Raw genomic sequence first — 18,072 nt, 5'->3', positions numbered from 1 at the left:
AAATTGGGATATTTATGGGGAAAACGTTTATGTTTATCCAACACACCAGCCGCTTTGCAATATTGTGAGAGTGATGTCATGAGGAAGTCAAGCCCACAGAAAAGCGGTTTAGACAGAAGAGAGAGAGAGAGAGCCGTAAATCCTGCTCTAAATATGCTGCACTCAATAAAAACGAGTGTTTTCTGCAGAAAGTGGCACGGTGCAAGGACCCGCGAACATCCGTGTGTGCGGCCCACATGCAGTTTGATGAGGCTGGGACTCCCAGCGTGCAGGGGGAGCTGGTCAAACACTACGTTTGTAAATGTATTCAATCAGCCATTTAAATTCCCACACACATACAGTGAGACACATTATGATTCAGACTGTCACTCACACACCCTGCCTGCCAGTCACCCAGGTTGACCCCCCCCCCACCCCCCACCCCCCCCCTCCCACACACACACACACACACACACACATACACACACGTAGTCTCCAGTCTCTCTCTCTCTCTCTCATAAACTGCAAAGTTTAGATCAGTGACTAAGATTAAGTGTCATTGTCACATAAAACAGCGTCCCGGGGCGCAGGAGAATAGTAGCTGGGAAAGGGGGCTGATTTGGGAACAGAGCCGCCTCAGTGCGCTGCTCTAACTTCTATCCCCACAGTCTGGGGGTCCATTGTCTACTCCCTATTTTTAAAGTAGTTGGACCCTCCCCTCTTGTTAGATAAGATAGGCAAGTTGTCGTCCAAATGAATCGAGACCACCACCGCCCCCCCACCCCCTCCTCCCCTGCCTGTTTTTTTCCCTGCTGAGCTCAAATCCAAGGCCAGGGGAGAGTTTGGGGACATTTCTGCTCCCCTCACAACCAAATAACACCCCTTCGCCTTCTGAACACGTAGGGCCTAAAGTGTGCGTTTATTCTCCAGACCCTCTTTACAGATCGTACTTTAAACAGCGTGATCTGCGAATAAACAAAGCCAGTAAACAATAGAGTGGAGGCTATGCCCACATATAGGAAGAGTACACACACAAACCAAATTGCACAAGTGTAAACTTTGAATAGGACGCCGCAGCTCTGTAAATTTACACAGACATTAAATTTCGTTCTATTCATTTTAGACATATAATGCTAAGCTGATTTTTTTTTATAGCACACTGATCGATATCTCTGTAAAATAATCATTTTTTTTAACTAGCGGGGCAGTGAAATCTTTGCTTTGTGCTAAAGTCAACAGTGACAGAGTTTGAGCTCAAATAAATGCCGTGATGTCTGGAGCCCTTTGCAGAAGGCAGAAGGCGAGCTTCTACAATGGGCTCCTGTGTGGCTTGCCAACAACAAGCACCGGCTATTTTGCACAGGTATGAAGCTTTTATTTTCTACAACGCTCTCCTTTTGATTTAGAAATTTTTATCATTTTTTTTTTTTATTGAGAGGGGGAAATGGTCTGATTGCTGTTCCCGGAAATGCATGGGGAGTAGGAGGAGGGGGGGCTGAAGAGGTTGATATCCTAAATTCATGAGAAGGGACACGACATGGTGGTGCAAGGCTTAGGGGGTCTGCAGGTTGTGTGCTAGATGTTGCTGCAAGTTTCTGTGTCTTTGAGCTGCGTGATGGAGAGGGATCCCGCTGCTCTGCAAAACAATTAAAAAAAAAAAGCCAAAACAACTCATTTAGTCTCGTTAGTGGTTCTCGCCTTTTTAAAGTGTAACTTCTAAAATCGATCCAAAAAAAAAAAAAAAAAAAAAAAAAAAATGCATAGGGTTTATTTTCAATGCTAGTGATGTCTCAAAGCTAAAGCCTCTCGCCAGGCGGCCAACACTCCATCAGCATCAAGAAACCGTCACCTCGTCCTAGGAAGCGCGCATTGATTTTACTGGAGAAACTGCAGCGCGTCTGTTCTCCTCGGTGAAAGATGAGGCTCAGTGTGGACCTATGATGACTTGCTGAGATGGATATTTTTTACAGTGTGCGGCTGATTGATATCGTTGCTGCTGCACCGTTGTCATGAAAACGAGCTTCGCTGCAGCCCTGACCCTGCTGCTGCCTTTATATCATACCGGTGTGAAAATCCATATTTTCCCCCAGAGCTTATTTTAGTCAGTTATTGTCAAATATAGTCGTACATAAATCGTTCCCGATTGTGATGGCGAAGTTTTAATAAATGAAGGTGATATTTTCTTATTCAGAAATCGGAACTCTTTATAGCATGCAGATTCGTAATCGAACCATAATCCATTACAAATAACAACAATAATGATGCTAATAATAATAATAATAATAATAATGAATGCTTTTGCAAAATAGTGTTGAAGAGGCCGTGTTTAAATAACTAATTCTTGTAAATCTTAAGTAGATGGAGAGCTCTCCAAAATGTCCACTTGCCAACATTAAACAATTGTATCTGGACGCGGCTCTCCTCCGACCCTTTGAAGGCGGGATAACCCCAGCCAAGCCCTCTCTGGTGCACGCTGAGATGGGAATGGCCTTTTGGAGCTTTGCCGGTTCAAAGGTAACCGACCTCAATCTGTACTGGCGGACAAAAGTTCGCCGAGGCCACATGACTGCACCTTCCCCATCTCTTTAACTTTGTGCAGGCTTTTCCATCAGGGAGGATAGCCTACCTCTGCAGCTCCTGGGCGCGCCATCATAGACGAGCACATCTGTTGTTATAGCAACTGCATAAAGGATGGTCCAGCCTGTTGATCCTTTTTTTTTTTTTTTTTTTTTTTTTTTTTCTTTTTTACTTCGCTAACCTGATTTCTCTGCATTTCTCGTGGACGCATTTGCATATTTCTTGATTAAAGGCCCGGACGTCGGACCGCGCTCTCACAAAGACACAAAGCTCTCAGTCGCGTCTCTGGCAGACAAGTCTGACCGCGGCTGCAGGTCGGTGACGGACAAATCTGCAGCTTTGGAAGATTATTTCAAAAGAAATAATATAGTACAAAAAAAAAAAAAAATGCTATTCATAGTTCAGCTTCTTTTTTCCAATCAGTAGCGTATTGGAATGACAATAAGTAATTTACCTCTTTTGCTGTTCATGCCTTTAAATAGCATCTAATTGTACCAGAGCTCTTAAGTGAGACATTTTCCCTAGGCTACAGCAATGCATTTTAATGCCTAGGCGAGTTAGGGCCTCTATTTTCAATGACTCAGAACCCTATAAGCCATCCACCCATGGGCGTCAACTGATTACAGCGCGGTCATTCCTTGCAACAGTTTTATGCACGAAAGTGAAAAAAAAAAAAAAAAAAAAAAGAAATTAAAAAATGTTAGAAAAATATACGGAAATTCCCATTAGGGCGGCAGCAGCTTGTGAAACGCGTGTCACTGCAGAACAGTCTCCTCCAGTCGGCTCAATAAAGACGCTTGGTTCATCACCAGTGGCTCACCTGGTCAAGCTATAAGTCTGTACATTAAATCAGGTGCAGAGCGACTTCAGGGGGGCAGAGGGGGTGATGTTGGCCTGCAGCAGGGTGTCTGCCGCACCTCCAGGCTCTGCGCTGCAGCCCGCGGACTGGAACACCCAAGTAGATCTGTCTCCATGGCGACGGCGGGACACCGGTCCAACAAGCTGTAATTCTGTCTCAGCCTTTTGCAGGGGAGGGACCGTCCACACTAGCCCGACTTAACTCCTCTTTCACCAGAAATACTCCTAATCCCACATCCTAGCGAGGCAAACTGCCGTCCCTCAGTATATTAAAGGGACCACAAAGTCAAAACTCAAAGCCACCCATGGCTTCTCAGCAGGCGGCCTGTCCCGGTGCGACGCCCCGTCCTCCCGTCCGTCCAGCCACCGCTGCCTGTGTGCCTCCAATTTTCTCCGCGCTTATTCACGGGCCATCAACAGCTATGTTAGCTCGACTTTCAGTTGTTATCATTGTTTAATGAAGAAAAGTGTTTGAGGGGGGGGGGGGGGGGGGGGGGGGGGATAAAAAAGCAGATGATTATTTTATTGTCAAATTTAAGCACAACTTTAGTCTCAGAAGAAAATAGCCTATTTAAAATACAAATGTGTGCTGATCCGGGTTAATTAAAGGAATAGTTATTTTTGGCCTTTATTACAGCTGTAGTAGTGGGTCTACTGTTGGTTTATTATTTTATTCTGTTATTATTTGCTATTTTAGTAATTGGATAGGCTGATTGGGAAATTAGTGCAAAATCAAACTGAATTCAAAGTTTTGACAGCAGCCTGCACAATATAAAAATGTTAGCTGTAACACTGAAATTGAAATAATAAAGTAAGCTTCATTGCTAATTTGTAATTAAAATGCCCTAAAAAATCTTTCTGTTTTCAATAATTAGGCTGAAATTTACATTAGGTTTATATGGTGAAAATATAAATACACTTACAAGCCTGCATTCTGCATTAGTATAGATTATTTCAACATTTCCAGCCAAAACAATGAAGTCAAAAATATGAAGTTAACTACAGTTGGCAATATATTAGTGCATAATTTAGTAATAGAATTCAAACTGTACTATAACATTGTCTTGCTATTGTGGTTTGTGTTTTATTGTGTTTTGGGGCTTCTAGAGGCCTCAAATGCAGAGATACAGCTTAAATCTCCTTCATGTTACATTCTGTCTCTCTAAAAGAAATTGAAACAGTTGAAAAAAATATATAAATTAGATTAAATTAAACTGAAACCTTGGCAGATTTTTAAGTTACAAAGGAACTGTTTGTGATGACCTATTCATGAAATTGAAAAAAAAGAAAGAATTTTCAAATTAAGGTTTTCAGCATTTGTAAATTATGCATATGCAATTGTATATTATAAAATGGTGCAGTTAATATCTACATTTTTGGTTATTATATGGTGTGAAGAAAGGATATTTTGCACAATCTGTAAGAGAGCAGAAACAAACATAGAGAGGTCTGTTCTTCTGCCCACATCCAGAAATATCCTTCTAGAGTATAATCAGGGATTTACAGATGTGCAGCAAAGCCATACATACTCATTTCTTCTCTCCCTTCTCCCTGTTCACACAAAACGCAACTCTTTCCTCCTTTCTGTTTTAGCCTTTTTTCTTTCAGTGGAAAATGTATTTCACAACAAGAGGCAGATTTTTAAATCGTAAGTATCCCCTTCTTATCATTATCAAAAATAACAATTTAACCTTAAAGCACTGACAAGTTTTACAGTCAACATAACTGACTGATGTGGCAGTTATTTTGCAACTCTAGATGTATGAGGGACCGGTTAGGGCTCTGTTATGATGGAAAGGAGGAGGTGTGTGTGTGTTGGAGAGAGATTACGAGAGACAGAAAGCGGGAGAAGGATGGCAGGATAGAAAGGGTGAGAATGCGGCCGATGACTGTGATGTGTCTGCACTCTTCTGACACGACTATGTGACATTCCAGTGCAGGACTCCTTCATGTCCTGAGAGAGGGAAAGAGAGAGAGAGAGTGAGAGAAAGAGAGGTCCGTCAACAATGCCCATTGAGTACTGTGAGGCAGCAGCTGGTGGGACGTGCAGTGACCTAAAGGCGATCTATTCAGGCCAGCACGGGGTGCCTCTCACTACCCTGCTGCTTTTATATGCCTGGAAGTGGATGGATGGTCAGTGTTTATCCTTGTAAAGTATTGCAACAGAGGTCCGTCATCATGCAAATGGAAGGGAAACAGCACCCACCTTACCAAACTAACGGAGGCGTCATTAGGGGAACAACTGAAAATCAAAGGTGATGGAGATCATGTAAATGTCTGATGAGGAAGATAAAGTGGTGATGACAGGCCAAGCTTTTGTACCTCAGGAGTGCTGAAGTGAGACTCAGAGGAGGAGGAGATTATCTTCTCAAGGAGAAACATAAAGCGAACAGAAAAACCCTCCGTGCAAGATAACATATGTGTGATCAATCAGGCAGAAAGATACTATATTGGATGGAGATTAAAGGTGCTCAAAATATGAAGTTAGTTATTGCTTGGGTTGACTGCTGGAAGCATTTGTGTGCATGCACGCACTCATGCTTCTAGTTCCTCTTTGGTAATTCCACAGGCATTTCCCAGCGGGTCTCATGCCTGTCTTTGAGATCAAACCTTGTTGGCAAAGCTACCATAAAGCGATATGTCAGTCAGCTGTGGTAAAGGGATGCCTGCTTGCCTGTGATTGATCTGCCAAGGTTTCTTTATTCCCCTTGAGGCTCGATACCTCCAGGTTTTAGATTCAGCAGTTGCCAGTGGGGATGGCTATCTGGGGCTTCTGCTTTTGGAATAATACCACGTTATATCCTCTTTTTCTGACTCACTTCCACCCTCTGTGGCACATTCAGCAGCACATGGCCATAACATGGAAGCCAACATACCGCAGTATCTCCTCACTTCCCCCTCAGCTCCAGTTCCAGGAAGTGAAGGCAAGGCTTTGCCAACCAATCACAGCGAAGGACACCCAACTCATTAAAAGTTAATGAAACCTATAAACGTGGTGCGCCAGCGATTCATTTAAACCCCCAATCCAATCTCCTCTCCCAGCAAAGGCAAACAAGCCCGTGTGCCCCCAGTGCCGTCCTCGGAATAACAAACTACGGAATATTTTGTCCTGCATATGTTCTTCTATGCAGACATGTGCACTGTGATAGGCTATCTTACAATGGGACTTGTCCAATTTAGTGAATGCCAGGACGGTGTTCTGCAGAGGTGAATTCTGTAATCTGTGTCCGAGCTGAATTTAATGCCTTTACTTTACACCGCACTGCTTGTCGGAAATGGCTGCAATAGATATGCCATTTCAACATTCATGAGAATCACTGACATTCAAATAATGTGCTCATTTTAATACCGTATGAGTGAGGGCCAAATCTCTGTGAAAAACCTGTATTTACTTCCTCATGGCCATGCGAGTGTCAAGAACTATTCTTGATCCATGCAGATAGACAAGGCCAGAAGTGAGGGTAAGCCCTCTTTCCCTTCAGATAAACCCATCTATCTCTGCTCAGCATGGTCTGTCTACTCCTGGACTCTCTCACCTAATAGCATTGCAGCTCTCAATTTGATAACGACCCATCATCAGCAATAAAGTGCCACCTTCCAAGTGTCCAAATCTTAAGTGTGGAACAATATCCCCCCTTGTCTTTAAGACCTCTATTTCAACACAGCCCCAGTGCCCCATAGTGCTTCCCTTGGGGGATTCAAATTAAATTCTCCCCATGTATAGCGCCACTGTCAGCCAGCTAATGAATTCCCATACCCTGACTTGAATCAAATTAATCCCCAATTTAATCCCATATAAATGGCTGTGTTATTTATAATGGAAAGGCTGATGCTCAGTTGAAGGATTGAGGAAAGCTGGGAGATGTCTATAGGGCTGTTGAGCAGATTATGGTGAAGGATGAGGCCTCTATGTTTTCCCCACTGCAGAGTAGTCCCTTGATACACACTATTTAACCCTCGCCTGCTTGACGCTGACAGAAACATCACGGCGTTTGTCACTTAATATCCTTTCAGATTAAGGAGTCAACTGGCATATTTATTGGTCAGAGCAGGGATGCTCTTATCTTGAAGTGCTCAGCAGAGGGACAATGTTGTGTGAAAGGTGTATATATTGTATATCATAAAGTATTTGTGGGGGCCTTGGTTACAGTTAAATTAGCTGTGAGTTCAGACTTGTTACAACCAGTCACTGTTTGAGGTCAAAGTGTCAGAGACAGTTGTTTTCATGTATGGATGCAAATTTCACATTGGCTTCCTTTCATATGCAAACCTTTCATGTGAAGAGAAATTGCATATTTTTTGGGTATAACTCCCTCTCAGTTTTTAGATCGGAGGTCCACTACTTTGAATGGTTGTACTCACCAATGGGTGAATGACAGGTAGTTTGTTAAAGGGCTTATAAATACAAATAGAACAGCATTATGCAGCATGGTAATATATCACCAGTGCTTTTTAGATGCAAATATAATGGTTCACTATGCCGTCAGATGTATTTGAGTAAAGAAAAGCAAAGTCCAGATGGCGCCCTCAGGTTCAGTTATTGATGTGTGGCTCTGAAGACTAGAACTGTTGGACCGCCCGTTCCCGTGTTGTTTTTGGACTGTTCATTTAAGAGTCAACAGAGAATGAAAACAGCATATCCAGATATGCCAGCATGATGATATTTATAAAAACTGCAGCAATTTTCTTATTCAAAAAAAAAAAAAAAAAAAAAAAAAATCTCTGCACAGGATAATTGGGATATTTAAGATTGATACACTAGATTGGAAAGTGTGCTGGCAGCCAAAAGTTAAACAGTATAAACTGTATGATTTTATTCAGTTAGGAACTTTAGTGCAAAGACTGTCATAAAAGTGGGAGTTCAAGATCCTAAAGTTGGGGTTGGGTTGGACTCAGGACTTGCAGACATATATAGCTGTGCAAATCCAAATGTATGATTTACTGTGTATAGTTATTAGGTAAGCAGTGGCATGGGATGGATTTGAGGATGACAGACGGTTCTGGAGTCACTTTGGCAGTTCAGAGGACAGTTTGGAGCCTTTAAAGCTCGGTCCACCAAATGTCTGAACAGCTATGGTTTATTGAGGCATCTGTAAGCTTACTCATTTTATTGCCAAGCTTGGCTCGTGTACCTACTGTGATGGAGAGGGAGAGAAAAAAAAACACACACAAAAGTTTGCTGTTTACCTTCATTCCACCAAATCCTTGACAGCCGTGCTATAGCCCATCACTATTCACACCATTGTGCTGTCACAACAACTAAACACCACATTTGTGTTGCAGAAACTCATCCTGTATGTATCCAATACCAAATGTTTGGCGACTGAGAGAGGCGATGGTGGGTGGGTGGTGGGGGAGGTTGCATAATTTGCTAGGAAACATTTTACCGAACATTTGGTGATAAAAACGCCGGCGTCGGCCCCGAGGCTTAAAGCAATTAATTCAGGATCCTGACATAAACTCTCCAATCCTTTGACAGCTTGGAGCCGAAATAAAAATGCTAGTTCTCCTGGGAACGGCAGGAGATAGCTGGCTCTTTTCTGGACTGTTTGCTCACTGGCCCTGAGAGCAATCTTCCCCAGTCAGAATGAAATGCAAGGACACAAACAATGTACCGGCGAGAGAATGGGAGATGGGGAATGAACAGTTTGGACTATTTGCTCAGCAGAAGGGCAGCCACAATGGCCGGCCCATGGCTTTCCCATGCATCAAGCCTCTTAGTCTTAGGCCTCCCTTTGTTGCCTGGTTTCTTCTTCCCCGGCCAGATAAGAGCCCAGCTGCCCTATACTTTTAATTCCCATTGTACACCATACTGTATGGTCATTTATCTGTCCACATTCTGCCTGCCATGACGGTGTTGTCTAATTGAACGGGTTATCACATGTGTATCTCTGTTCACCTTAGCATGTGTACTCGTTTAGGGATTGAATCGCTTCCACTTTGCTATAAAAGGCAGGGTGGCAGCCGGCGAGGGGGGATAGCGGCTGACCCCTCTTCTCTCCTTAGAGGAGGCAGCACAAGTCAAGCACAGAGTGCGATAACGATACCCAAATGGTTTTTCCCTAAGCTGACACAGAATATCCATTTTACAGCAGTTTGCATCGTTATCGTTTGGGCAGAAAATGAGAAAGTGAGAAATATCAAAGGGTGCATAAAAGGAATAAATGATGAGGTGTCCCATTTGAAGAAGCTGACAAAGATGTACTTTTCCAGCCAAACGCAGAAAGCTTCTGAGGGCTCTTGAGGGAGAAATGAGATGCGGTCATTATATGACCTAATGGCAACTCCAGCTAGAAGAGAGGGCAAACAGAGCAAGTGTAGCGGCTCTGGCTGAGAGAAAGATCCATATTGTGCTCTTTTGTTTTGGTTTGTTGGTTTGTGTTTGCATTTACATTGACCAGTTCTCTGCTGAATGTGTATTCACACTCAATACATGAAATGTTGTCTGTGTGGCAGGAAATGGAAGTGGCGTGCTTCCCTGTTGATGTCTGCTGGGAATAAAATAACAATAGTAAATGTGTCTGAAACAAACAAACACACAAACAAAAAGAGGAGTAGTGGGATGTCACAGGAGAATCAATACACATAAGATGAAGGGGCATATTCATGCATGTGAGCAGACACTCGCCTAAACACAAACACACACAGACACACACACCCATCCCCCTCTGTAAAGGTTGCGGTGTCAGGGACCCCCTGGGTGGTCAGACTGAGGATGATTTCTACACAATATGATGTTGTGAAGAAGAACCTTTGAAAAAAAAAGAGAATGACTGGCAGCGTTTTTTGTTTTTTTTTTGCTGCCAGTCATTATATAACCACGTTAGAAAATACATATGTTACGTATACTTTTTTGCAAGAGTTGTAATGTATTTGAAGAGAGTGACAAGCGGCTTTTACGCCGAAAAGGCAGGGAAACTGTTCTTATTCCACCAGAGTGAAAACACAGCGCATGATGATTCCACAGTGGTTTATTCTAATGGCTAAGCTCTTAATCTGTCAGATCAGATTTCAAAGTGCCAGGGGCTGTGCCAAGACAGGTTCCAGGAAGGAAAACCCTTTTGTTTGGGGCAGAAATTTTTAAATTTAAGACCAGACTTTATTCATGAGGGCCTTAATCACCAAAAAAGGTATATGACATGTTACGGAAGCAATACCTCAAAGAGCAGCATCATTAAGAAACAGTAAGTGCTTGTTTTCACATTCACCCTTGGTGCACCATCAGCATTTTGCCAGCATGTCAGACCTCAGGTATGGCAAGATAAATAGCTGTCTTATTTGTGCCTGTGAGAGCCCGACTCCTTGTGGGGTGGTGCTCTCAGCTTCACGCTCCACCAACGCTGAAATAAAGCTCTGTTCGAGGCATTTCAACACCGCTTAAGGTTGTCCGTGGCTGTGTAATTTATGAGTTGAGAGGACTTCGTTTTTAAGTTCACTACGACCCACAATCTTCCAGCATTCATGGGTGGAGAAAAGAGCTGTGTGAGTCATAGGAAACTTACAACACTCCTCCAATTACCTTAAACAATGGCAGTCTGAATGATACCTGTAGAGTGCTGTTGTGTGGTTCAGTCGCTAAATGATGATATGATGTGACCTAAAGTAATTGGATGTCCAGGCACTTTAACAGGATGGGTGTTTTGTCACCTGTAGGTCAGTATAAAACTGGTAGGACGTAGTTAGAGCTGATCATTTCATGTTCCACAGTTCTCAGTGGGTGGTCATAAGGACAGACAGACAGACAGTATGACATGCTGACTTGTGCTTGCTGGCACTGGTTGCCTCTTTGGCAACCCACAGCAGAAGAAAAGACCTGAGTGGGTGACTGTGACGAGGTTCTTGGCATTTGTAAAGTAACGTAAAACAAAGTGTAATTTAAATACTGCCACATGTATTGTATATGTATGTATTTTGTAAAGTTTATACAAATCAGGCAAAATGTTTCCACATTCAAAAATAATTATATGATCAGTACATTTCTTTTTTCAATATTTAAATACTACACTTATAATGGTACTCTTCATTTCTCATGATAAAAACTTTATAATATTTTTTGATATGTATAATATTAAACAAACAATACTTAACAATTGTCCATCAACAGAAGTCATTTTTTCTGCACTAAAAATTAGACTTAAGAACTACATCAAAAACACAATTTGCTGAAAAATATAGTGGTTGTGAATTATAATGACACTGCTTTGTTGGGGCAAACCGTTAAACATTTATATTTACATATCTTGTGTTTGCCCTTTGCTACCAGATAACTGTGTTTTATTGCTAAGTCATCAAATAAGGGAAATTAAACCACACATTATCTGGTTAGTTTTATCTGAGTAATCATATTTTGTTTATATTCTAACCACATAAACAACTGGTTTTAATGGCTTCGAAAAATTAGAACCTCTGAAAAGGCTGAATTAAAATAATAAGATAATGTTTGTATATTTATAGTAAACAAAAAGGGCCAGTAATTATCTTTTAATTATGATTAAATTAGTTTTATTTAATTGTATGTCAAAAGATAACAAAAACTATTTTTGAAAAAACACATGATTTGCCTGGTTAATATTATTGATTCAACGAATTGCCATTATGGAAATGTATAAATCTGAAAACAATCATCTTATACTGCAATTTATTTCACATATAAAAAGAATTAAAGTTTTTAGAAATATGCAAAATGAACATATAAAACATGGATTATAATATTACATTTAATTATGTGTACACATACATCTGTCATTATCATAATATATTTGAAATAATAAGTGAATTATTTACTGAGAAAAATATAAAGCAGCAACAACAAACTACAACAAAGCAAACAAAAAAAAAATACACAAAAATATTAAAACATGATCTTTATAATGTAGGCCTATATTTCATGATTTATAATTACATGAATTTTAAAAGCACATATTTATTTATCATTATTATTTAGCTGAAAATGCTTCCTTGTTTTGTTACATGAATATTGGATTACATAGAAATAAATTACAGAAGTGTTTTTAATGTCTTCATTTAAATGCCACCGTTCAATCTGGAACATTTTGACAGCGAGTTGTGTTGAACATATTCAGGGCCCAGCTCAGCCAGACATGGCTATACCATTCACATTACCTCTCTGCCAATGTGTGAATGTCAACACCCTGTAAACACCTTTGACACACATGCTTGAATGCGACGGGCAAGTTAACTAAACATTCCTGGGTGTTCCCCATAAAGGTCTCCCACTCATCCGCCAGACTGCAGTGACCCGTCTCCCACGCTTAAAACTGCACTCATGGAAAAAGAGAGTTTTTCTTTTCATACATTTACATTTTTCCCCCCTATTTTATATTTATACAGATAAATATAAAATATAATATAAATATATATAATATAAAAGATATGCAACATAATTGCAGTAATTCACCAGTTTATATCATCTGCCAGTTTTGTTTCTGTGTATGTGTTTTAAAATGCAATGGAACAATGCTCTATAAGGATTTGGGAATTTGGGAGTATAATTCCAGCCCCGTGCTTATCGCCGCACCCAGACTATTTGAGTGTTTTGAGATGCGGGCTCCCTGAGGACGGATCGAAGGCGTCCTAGTAGAACTGCACATCAAATAAATAGGAGGATGGGATTTATATGGAGGCTGTGTCTCTGTCAAACAGGGCTCTGCTGACTGAAGTGATCCCCATGGCCCGAGTGGAGGAGAGGAGGGAGATGAAGCCTCAGAGGGAAGAGGGATAGCTGCGGAAGACCTACACTGATGCACACACACACACACACACACACACACACACACACACACACACACACACACACACACACACACTCAAACACACTCAAACACTCACACAATGTCCCTCTCAGTCCTGGGTTGTGACCGGCCCATGGCATTGGCCAGGTATGTCAGCTATGTTTGCCAAGCCATCCATCACCCATGCACCTTCCCTCCTGAAACAGGAACTTTTGTTTGAAGCATACACTTGTTAAACCCATCCTTTGACTCTGTTTAACCTAATTTATTTCCTTATAGCTGAGACAGAAGATTTACTAGCACCTATGTTTTGTTCTTTATTTTCCTCTTGTTGTGGGGCTGCACAGTACAAATGTGTTGGTAGAAACATGGGCGTGTTGTCATGAAGAGAGATTGCGAGCTACAGTTTGGGGACACCAATGGCCCTTATCATCGGTGACCAGGGTTAGCAAATAAACACACTGCAGTGAAGTCAAGCTGCATGTAAAGAAAGGAAAGATTTACGGCTGCATCATGCTCGCACATGACACAGAGGATATGAAATGTTTTTATTTTCTGGTAGAGTCTCTGCATCAAGCTACATCAAAATCTAAAGAAAATTATGTATGTTTACACTTCTGTTGCTTAAATGATTAAAAATTTCTATTTAAGTTTGGGTTTCACTTATTTTTGTGGGCATGTTATGTCACACAGAAAACTATTTACTTATTCATATACCAGTTATTCATAAAATAAAGAGGAGGTATAAAACAAATATAAGCTGCTATATTTGTTGGTGGAAAGATGGAGGAGTAAAGAAGTTTCCGTAGAATTCAGAAGTGTCATTGAACATAAACCTGGGTCATTTTGCTATTGTTGGCCAGCTTGAGAACATATTGTCTGAGTGAGACATGAGAACGGGCAACAAATGTCTCAAAAGAAACCTACGTGTAGGTTGGTATGTTTGCTAAAGCACCTAAGATGTAGCCTTTCTTCATTCCCTGAAACACAACCTTCATTTATCTTTTGACTTCTACTCCGAGCCAGAGAGCAGATATCACTAAAAGTGCTAGCTACGTTAATGATTGACTCTCTGCGCACCAAGCATCCTGCGTTGAGTGGCCACTTTGCCTGCTCTTGTGCTGCATTTTCGGCTGTAAATGTTTGTGGTCCTACTCTCCTCTCCAAGTCCCATACAGTATTATTAGCACTGGGGGGTTAGGGTGGGGTCGAGACTAACTTTCAATAAAGAACCATTGGCATGCTGAGGTAAATGGAAGATAAGAGTTTGTCTCTGACCCTTTTAGTGCTTTATAAGAATGTGGCTGTGTAAACCTAATCTCCCCTCAAGATAAATTTGGCTCTGCTTTGTGAAAGCAAGTTCATGCATTGCCTTTTTTTTTTTTTCTCCTGTTCTAAAGCCCACTTTGACAGGCGTGAAATGAGTCCTGGACTTTTCATTGACAGTTCAAGATGGAGAGCAAACTGAGATTAGGGCATGTTAATTAATTGTGGGGTTGGTAAAGTGGCCTCCCATCCCATGAAAGACTTGTTCCTTTTTATTGCTGTCCTGCCAAACAATGACAATGGTGTAATCATGAATTTGCCTTTTTTTTTGTGGTAGTATAGGATTTCTTGTGTAATTTACCACACTTATTGAGCTTTTATGTACCACCAGCGTTTATTGACGCTACTCAGCAACTCACTACTACCAGTCAATAGCAGCATTAGAATAACTATATTGTAAAAAACATGAAATGATGTGCAAGATTGACCTGTGTGTTCTCCCTGTCCTCCACAGATGCACATGGCTTTCATTTGAAGGACACTTTTCCATTGCTGCTTACCGTCTACTTTCGTCACCCCACATCAAGCGACCTAAAAGCACTTTCCTGTCGATGTACTTGGCTATATCTACTTCTGACCTGTCTGCCATATGTAATATCAAAGCCTCAGTCAGCGTGGAGCTGAATGGGAACAAAAGAGAGACCTCTATTAATGATTAACTGTTCTAAAAGCCCCGGCTTTTGTATTCCCATGGTGCCCAGGCTATCTGGCCACCATGTGACATGCTCACAGCATTTTTCGAGCAGATTGGGGGAAAGCTAGTGAGCAAACACAGGTGCTTTGGAGCAGCGTTGCCGACGCTGTCAGGGACAACCACAAACAAGAGCAGCTATGCCTGGCTAAATGAATCCCCACCCCTCCCAACACCATCACCACCTCCACCACCCCCCTCTTCTCTGTCGCTAGCTAACTTGTTTGCTAGCTCCCTATAGCTTTCTTCCCGCAAAGCCTTCCTTCTGGACCCCCCCCCCCCCCCCCCCCCCCCCCCCCCCCCCCCCACACACACACACACACACACACACCATAACTCCAATGTCCGCTCCAGCCGTGCTCCACAACTTCTCACACCCTCCAAAGAAACAAACAAATAAAAGTGAGGACGGCCGACCACTTCTTTGAGGTGATGGCATTTGCTGTGGTCATGACTAGTGGGAGAGCAAACAAATTAATGGTGTTCGAGTTTTCACTTTCCAAACCAAACTAAATGTCTTTTAGTTCAAGTGGGGCAATTCCACTGACCCTGGTGTCAAATGCTGTATAAGGGTTGCACACTCTTGCACTTGAAATGCCGAGAGGAGGCCGTAAGAAATTAAACAGGACTTGAGTAGTGGCCTCCATGAGCCTTGTGAGGTGAGACGCCTCAAACTGGCATCTGACAAATAATTCTTTGAATAAACTGTGTGTGTAGTAAACACTGTGCATACTCACGGTTTATTTCTGCTGTCTATGTATTTTGACCACAAACTTTAACAAGAGGTGTGTGGAGCACTTAACCTTTTCATCCAGTCGCTCTGATAGTTCAGAGTGACTGGGGGTGCTGTGTCGCTCAACTTTGATAAGACAATCAGATGATAGGATGGCGTTATCTTAACACGGCTTTCCGGCTGGGAGACAAATGAACAGTGTGCGATAACAAGAACAAAAGCTGGGCTCTTATTGGCTGGCTCCTCCGAAGAAAGGAAAATTATCAGGGTGGAAAATTCACAATAGGTGCAGTTTATTTCATTTTCAATTTTCTACTTAGCAGAGGTCACGGGAACAGCTTTTTTTTTCTTTTTTCTTTTTTTTAATCACTCAAATATTTATATTGTCTCTTGTTGGCATTTTGGTTTCACAGTTTGCAATTACCTGAGCCTATAAAGCAGTTATCGCTGGAGAGATGATAAAAATGTTTTAAAACAAACAATTTAAATCAACAGGAGAGGAAATGAAGTTGTAAAAGCGAGAGAGAAAAAAAAGAGAGGCTGACAAAGAGTGAGCAAAATTACACACTGTAGATATATGTAGAGACAGAGAAAGACATTTAAGGATAGAAAAATAGTGTGTGTACAGGGAAGAAAGAGCACGAAGGAAGAAGGTCAGAAGTAGTTTCCGCAGAGACCTGCTACTGATCAGTAAAACACCACTTCTGTCTGGGTTTTCTGACTTTGCCGGCTAATTCTCAGAGTCAGAGAGAGGTGTGTATACTCAAGGATTCACTCAGAGCTTTGTTTGCTCTAATCCCAAAAAAAATGATTGGAAAAAATATCAGGGCCCTGGCATGAAATGTTAGCACTTTGTCAGAACAAAAAAAAACAAAAAACAAAACAAAAAAAGTGTAAAAATTGCATAAATAAAATATTCTATTTATAATAGAGGGTGTTGTGTGTTATTTGAAATATAAACGACTTTCATTCGAACAGTCTTTTCAATGTACAGTTCCTCAATTTTGCTTAAATTAGCATATTTTAAAGTTGAATTTAACCTGCTTAAGCCATTCCTGCAGGGACCATCAGAAAGGGTTTTAAATGGGCAGAGATATATTCGGAGAAGCTCATCTCATCCCCTGTTCTGCCGCTGGTTCCCTGCAGGGATTTAGCCTCTGCTGGTCGTGAGCTGAGTCTGATCAGAGGAGTTACAAATCCTCACTTTTAGGGGTCTTACTGTAATTCACAGGCCTGTTGGCCACAGTAAAGCGTGGGGGCCCAGCATCTCGAGAGGGATTTGAGACAACATCTTTGTTGCCTCCTCATTGTGTTACGGTGAAAGTCGTCCAGCCCCATTGTCTGACCAAACTCCGCTCAGACCTCGGCTCAATCAAAGAAAAGTTTTCCAGTAATGAGGTAAGACATGAAAGCTCACTGAACACAGCGACATGTTGAAAGGGCCCTTTTGATCTTGTGAGGCACAATGGTAAAATTTGAAAAGAGCAAAGTGTGCTTTAAGCAGCAATGCACTGCATTAACCCCTTGTCTTTTGACAGGCCCACACCTATACAAAGAAGTAATATTCCGCCCTATGGAAAATGTAGTTCATGAGGAATGGCCTCCTTGAGGGGAGGAGACCTTTGTGCTAATTCTACCTACTGCCTTTAGAGGTTGGCTGATCAAGAAACAGGGCTGGCCTCTATTCAAATACAATTTGTCTTAGCAACATTCCTCTGGTGTGTTCTTACTGTATTAGTACTGATTTAAATAACGTGAGGGCTTACAAAGAAGCATCACGATGAGTCAAGTCTTCAAAATTTGTCCAGTCAAGTGATTCAAGATCATAGATTTAGGAGAATGGTAAAAAGGTGAGTGATAAAAACTTAACAGCAGTATGCTGGATCTGACTGATTACCCAGCAGCCAGCTGTGGTGGTCATGGATCAGTGCAGGGAAGACTCTGTTAACTAGAACCAGTCAGACACTGTATTATTTTGTTAATCTTCAACAATGTGTGAGCTCAAGTGACATGATTTTTTTCCCCCTGCACAGCCAGAACCTACGATTTCTCTGCTCACACTCTAATTGTCAATCAACCAGCCACAATGTGGAGCACAGATTTACCAAGTAACAATTCCAATAAAGTTTATTCAAACTAGATGATTTTCTCAGTTT

The 18,072-nt window shown here is 41.6% G+C and overlaps 1 long non-coding RNA gene across 1 annotated transcript; it reads left to right on the top strand.

The window, feature by feature from the left end:
• The first annotated feature begins 1,198 nt into the window (after positions 1-1,198).
• Positions 1,199-16,846, top strand: LOC139633092 (uncharacterized). The gene is made up of 3 exons (XR_011693683.1): positions 1,199-1,342; positions 13,078-13,313; positions 14,947-16,846. It is a non-coding gene; the product is annotated as an uncharacterized lncRNA (long non-coding RNA).
• Positions 16,847-18,072: the final 1,226 nt, after the last annotated feature.

Source organism: Trachinotus anak, unplaced genomic scaffold (assembly GCF_046630095.1).
Source record: "Trachinotus anak isolate AG129_WGS33_773 ecotype Australia unplaced genomic scaffold, CSIRO_AGI_Tana_v1 ptg000015l, whole genome shotgun sequence".
In the NCBI taxonomy this organism is placed as follows: Eukaryota; Metazoa; Chordata; class Actinopteri; order Carangiformes; family Carangidae; genus Trachinotus; species Trachinotus anak.
The sequence above is the reverse complement of the archived record's forward strand: the minus strand, read 5'-3'. Positions and strand labels throughout refer to the sequence as shown.